This window comes from Ctenopharyngodon idella, chromosome 1 (assembly GCF_019924925.1).
Source record: "Ctenopharyngodon idella isolate HZGC_01 chromosome 1, HZGC01, whole genome shotgun sequence".
NCBI classification, from domain to species: domain Eukaryota; kingdom Metazoa; phylum Chordata; class Actinopteri; order Cypriniformes; family Xenocyprididae; genus Ctenopharyngodon; species Ctenopharyngodon idella.
This window is the reverse complement of record NC_067220.1, coordinates 29955857-29962023: the sequence shown is the minus strand read 5'-3', so window position 1 is coordinate 29962023 and position 6167 is coordinate 29955857. Positions and strand designations below refer to the sequence as shown.

The following is a 6167-nucleotide window of genomic DNA, read 5'->3' as shown; positions in this document are numbered from 1 at the left end:
GGATAAAGGAGAGGCAGCAGGCCAGAGGTTTGAATGCTCACAGTTCTTGACCTTTTGGCATTAGAAGCCTTGTAAGTTCAAACCTCAGCTATTACCAAACTGAGCTCATCTTAAGTGGCTATACAGATGCAGACTGGAGCCCAAACAACAGGTTCCTACACAGTACTACTTTTGCTAGACTGGACTACCAAACACTATTACAATATCTGTGTAAACATTTTTTCCACTGAAATTTATTTATTAATTGTTTGGAACAGTATAAATTATGGTGCAAATGACTTAGGCATGTTAGATTTTTTACACACACACAAATGTTTTAAGGTTGTAGTTGTTTATATATTTTGCTTGTGCCAACAGGAAAAAAAAAAAGGTTTACATTTTCAAATTCATTTTGCCTGTAATTGTAATAATCCAGTAAGATTTTTGTATACATAAGGATTTCGACAACATAGAATATGGTCTACACAGAGACCTGATCTCACAATCATCGAGTCTGTTTGAAATTACATGAAGAGACAGAAATAAACTGAAACAGACTAAATCCATAAGAACTGTAGCAAGATCTCCAAGACACTTGAAGAAATCTACCTTCAAAGCTAAAGTTAAAGCACATGTACTCTAAAAAGTTTTAAGCATTTGTGAAAAATGCTGCAACTGTTGATGTTTTAAAAAAATATTTCATAAATATATTTTATTTGTCAGTTAACCTCTATTAACTAAATCAAATGACAAATCAAAATGCATTATGACTATTAAAACAGCTTTTATCCTAGGTACACTTGCGCACAATGATTGTAAGGTAGTTTTGCAGTTTTGTAGATTTCTTATTCTCTTTTTGGTAAAGAATCTAATGTGCTTTTATACATACATACATAGTTCACCCAAAAAATGTGTTTACTCATCCTCAATGCTCCACGTACAGTATGTTTTTCATCCTTGAAACACAAAAGAAAAAGAAATCGTGAAGAATGCACCGGTCACTCTTTTCCATGCAATTACAATAAAAGGGGTTTGGACATTTCAATTTTCAAAAAGAATGCAAAAAGCACCAAAAGTCCAAAAAAAAAAAAAAAGTTGTGTAAATGACTTGTGTGCTAATTCCAAATCTTCTGAAGCCATACGATAGCTTTATGTGATGAACAAACCAAAAATTAAGCCATTACTCACTGAAAATCTAATCTTCCCCTCCAGTGAGATGTTAACCACTGGAACACATTTGAAGGAGTTAAACTCGAGAACTGAATCTGATTCACCCAAAAACATTCCCCCCAATTTTAGGACCAGGTCTAGAGCTGTAAATATTTTTGAATAACAACTTGAAATTGGTGTATTTCTCATACAAGACTATCATATGGCTTCAGAAGTTCAAACTTGGAATAGCGAATCTTAACGACAACTTTTATGATACATGGAGTTTCCTTATTCACTTCCATTATATATAAGAGTGTGTGGGCATTATTCTTCAAAAATTCACCTTCCAAGGTGTAAATACTGATAGAATTTGTATTTTTTTGGGAACCAAACATTTAATAGTGGTGTATCTTGCTGATGTCCACCAGGCAAGGTACATTGCACGGTCTTTAAACTGAAGCCTGAACCCGGCCCGTACTTGAGATCATTTAACCCGACCCAACCCAACTAGTACAGTTACATTTTGAGCCCGTACCCGACATGAACCTGGAGTCCGTTTCTTTTTCTTAAGTTACAAACCTGACCCAAACCCAAAGCTACTTATACAACATTAACTTGAACCTGACCCGAAACCTGCAAGTTTTTCGGGACCCGTCGGGCTCGGGTTGGTAAGCAGACCTCTAATGGGGGTATATTTTCAAGGTTGAATCGACAAGAAGGATGAAGGAATCACTCAAGGTACTGGAAAAAGTTAACTGAGGATATGGATGGAGTATAAACTGACCAGCAATAAATTACTATAACTATTTTTTTTTTTTTTTTTCCCTAAAAGAATGTAACAAGGACTAGTGGGGAATGTGGGCTGAGTATGTCGTACTCTGTCACAGAGCTCATCATCTGGAAAGCATTGTGTTATTGTGTACAAACATCTGATAAACAATACAGATGAAATAGCAGATGGGCAAATGGTCAAAAAATGCCAGATGGACTTCTGGGCATCGTACGTATCACGGAGGTGCATCAGAGAGGTTAAATGCTTTAAAGTCTATGGAAAAAGGCTCTCTCTGTGGCAGAAAAAAACCCAATTCATTTATGTTACCTTTATAAGGATACGATTATAATTTGAATGCTTTTAATATGCAAAAAAACTTTCAAGACAAACCACATGGTTTCAGTATTTACATTCAAACAGGTTTTCATTGAAGTCTGTCTAAACATAAAAAGACAATGATAAGTTTAAAATGACATAAAGTTGATTATAGTACATTCTTCTGCAATTTTGCCTATTTTTCTCTCTCGAAGAATGTTTACTTAAGTGTTTCCCGTTTATAACTTCCACAAAATCATTACATTTCTCTAACAGCTTGTAATATGTATGAAATTATAAGGATGTGGAAAACATATGTAGGAATCTGCCCCCCGAACAACAAAACACATAAAATCACATCTTTCGCACCCTTGTAAAAATCACTTATACAGTATGCTCACATATGCCAAGTTAAAAAAAAAAAAAAAAAAAAGGTCCGAAAAAACAGGTTGCCAGTTTGGTGCACAACAGAATAGCATTTCCCCCTTAGGCTATGAGCCTCCACAGATGTTTCATTCAGTCTTTGCAGCATTTGGCCACTCTAAAAGTGCTTCAGCCACTGCATTCCCTCCCATTGTACTGTGAAGGAGAGCGAGAGCGAGGGAATGACAGGGACAGGCTGTTTACCACCACCCCCTCCTTTCTCCCTGTGTTAGCTCGAGGGAGGGAAAGAGGTGGGGGTTGGGGGACATTGGGGCGGCAACACAATTGCGAAGGGTCCAGCTTGGAGCTCCGGGCGGCACAGAGGGTCATAGAATGGAGCTCCGCGTCTGGGCCTCCCGAATCCTGAATCCTCCGGGTGGGTGGTCTCCACTCTCCACACCCATTCTCTCTCTCTCTAATTCACCCGCTCGCTCTCTCGTTCTTCTGCTATCCCAACACCTCCAAGAGAAACGATTAGCTCATCCACTCTGGCCAGCACTTGAGCTCTGATGTGGCAGTCAGTGGCACAGACTGGATTCATTCAGAGCTAGATTAGAGAGCCTCATGGGCGAGCTGCGTGGCCAGACCCACAGAGGGAGCCGCTGCCTCTGCTGCTGTGAAGTTCTGCTGGTGGGCTCTTTTCACTCGCACTACTAACTGGGTGGCAGTTAGCAGTAATCCTGTCACTGATTACCTCTGGCATGAGGAAATAAACAGTAATAAATGAACATACAACCTTCCACCATCAACACGCACGCACACTTTCAAACATTTACAGACCTGTGCTCCTTTTTCCTGGTCCCCACACGTCAAGATCACACACATTTCATTTGGTTCCCAACAATATAGACAAAACCTGACCTATACACACATACTTGTTAAGGTTCTTGAACCAAATTGGACATCTGTTGATATTTCAGAATGAAGAGGCTTTTGAATTATATTCCAATACTCTTTTAAATTTTTAATGTTTTTGAAAGAAGACTTATGTTCAATTAGGTTGCATTTATTTGATAAAAAAAATACAGTACAAACAGTAATATTGTGAAATATTTTTATAATTTAAAATAACTGTTTTCTATTTTCATATATTTTAAAATGTAATTTATTCCTGCAATGGAAAAACTGAATTTTCAGCAGCCATTACTCTAGTCTTCAATGTCACGTGATCCTTCAGAAATCATTCTAATATGCTGAAGTATGGTGCTCAAATAACATTTCTTTTTACTTTTTTTTTTTTCTATGAAAAACCTACTTTTCAAACTTTGGAACCGCAGTGTACACACACTTGTATTAATTCACATTTTCATAAATGTAAGTATATAATAATATATAGAGGTGTTTGATTTGTTGAAGATACTACAAGAGATGATCCTATTGTAGGTCAATACAATAGGAAGACTGTTTATTAATTAATTTCTGTTACTGAAGAGTATTCCTGTAACAAACTTCTAATGTTTTCTCATACCTACAGTGACACCTTGTGTCAATATGTGGTTTTACATGAAAAGGTCCCAGTTGGTTTTACTAAGATGTCCTTGAGTGCAGTAACCAGATACTGAACCTGCATCCAATGAGTATTCTGCTGCCCTAAGAAATACTGTCACTGTCTTCAAGTCTTTCAGTGATATGTGGGTCAAAGACGAGACATCCACATCAATTTAAATTTACTAAAGTCATTTTATATACATAAAAAATGTTAAATGCAAGTGTCTACTTTCATGTTTCAAATAAATTTTGCGAAAATAAAATGTCAAAATATGGGTAAAATAATGTTCCAAAGTTTAAAATTGTCATTCAGTATAATGGTCTGGACTTTGATTTTACCATTACAACTTTAAATAAACATAAAAAAAATCCAAGTTAAAAAATATTTGTTTTCTTTGCATTTTTAAATACGTTTTGGCTGTGTTATATTAAAAAAGACTATGTCTTACTGATTTTATTTTTAAGTATTGAAATAACCAGGGGTACTTTTGTCTCAAATATGCAGTTTGTTAGAGGTCTTTCAGTGTAACAGGAACAAGAAGCCATTCTGAAATCATATAAAAAAACAGGTAGTCATTCGACAGTCTGTGACTTTATCAAAAGGTACCCTGAAGACCGTGTTGTGCTGCAGCAAAATGAGTTCAATGCTCTTGAATATTTGATAATTTCACCTTTTCATGGTGTAGCAACTTAAAGGGTTAGTTCACCCAAAAATGAAAATTCTGTCATTTATAACGCAAATTGAGATATTTTTATTGAAATCCGATGTCTCCGTGAGGCCTACATAGGGAGCAATGACATTTCCTCTCTCAAGATCCATAAAGGTACTAAAAACATATTTAAATCAGTTCATGTGAGTACAGTGGTTCAATATTAATATTATAAACTACTATTATAATACTGCGGATTCGACACGCTGATTCATAACTCTCCGAAGCTTCCTGAAGCAGTGTTTTGAAATCGTCCATCACTAAATAATTTGTTTGTTTTTTTTTTTTTTGGCGCACCAAAAATATTCTCGTCGCTTTATAATATTAATATTGAACCACTGTACTCACATGAACTGATTTAAATATGTTTTTAGTACCTTTATGGATCTTGAGAGAGCAAATGTCATTACTCCCTATGTAGGCCTCACGGAGCCATCGGATTTAAACAAAAATATCTCAATTTGTGTTCCGAAGATCAACGAAGGTCTAACCTTTAAGTTACAAAAAAACGCCATAAAGTAAAATGCCAAAAAAACGTAAGTAAAAGTAAATGTTGTGAATAATTGTGATTTTTTAGATTTTTAGATAAATGCCGAGGCTTTTTAGGTCGGGTAGAATCTGCAATGTCTGACCCAGTTTGTTTGTTGGCTTCCATGGCTGCAATACGCTGTGTTTTCCGCCGACTTGTAACCCAGGCTGTCGAAATAATATTGTATAAATTGGCAGTGGCGGAATCACACTGATCAAAACAAAAACAGACATTCCGACACGGAACGCACATTTCAAAGTAAAATAACTGGCTGTAGCATTGGTTTTCAGAGAAACAAGTATGTGAACTTTGCATGTTTCCTAAATATCTGCAAATATATTAAGGTATTTTTCATGCTTTAGTATAGTCAAAAAATTACATACAGCACCTTTACTGGTCAAACTCACTATTTGAAAAAGATGTCCAGTTGATTGCCTGCCATATAAGCTGAAGTAGAAGTTTTGACATTCAGGGTGTTGCAAATTCTCGGTTACACCACAGTGTCTTCTATTACACTGAATGACTCACCAGATAACAATTTTTGTGCCTTATTTATATTACAGATAAATGAGGAATGTTGAGCACTTACAACTATGTGTTAAACTTAATAAATATTACTATTTTAATGTTTTTTTGTATAGTTTTATTTGTGTTATGAATTTATTTTAGATGCCCATGAAAAGAGAGTTTCTAAGCACTGTAAAAAGCCAAAAAGCTAAAAAGTAAATGCTTGGGTGGCACTCTTAAGGCCCGATCACACCAAGAAGAATAACTATAAAGATAACCATAACCATAATGA

General features: G+C 35.8%; 1 long non-coding RNA gene across 1 annotated transcript in view; it reads right to left on the bottom strand.

Annotated features, from left to right (window-relative positions):
• Nucleotides 1–355: 355 nt before the first annotated feature.
• The window catches only part of LOC127512719 (uncharacterized), a 60872-nt gene continuing 55060 nt past the window's right edge, over nucleotides 356–6167 (bottom strand). The window contains exon 4 of the long non-coding RNA XR_007930253.1: nucleotides 356–3337. This is a non-coding gene — a long non-coding RNA (uncharacterized LOC127512719). The remainder of the gene's footprint in view (nucleotides 3338–6167) is intronic.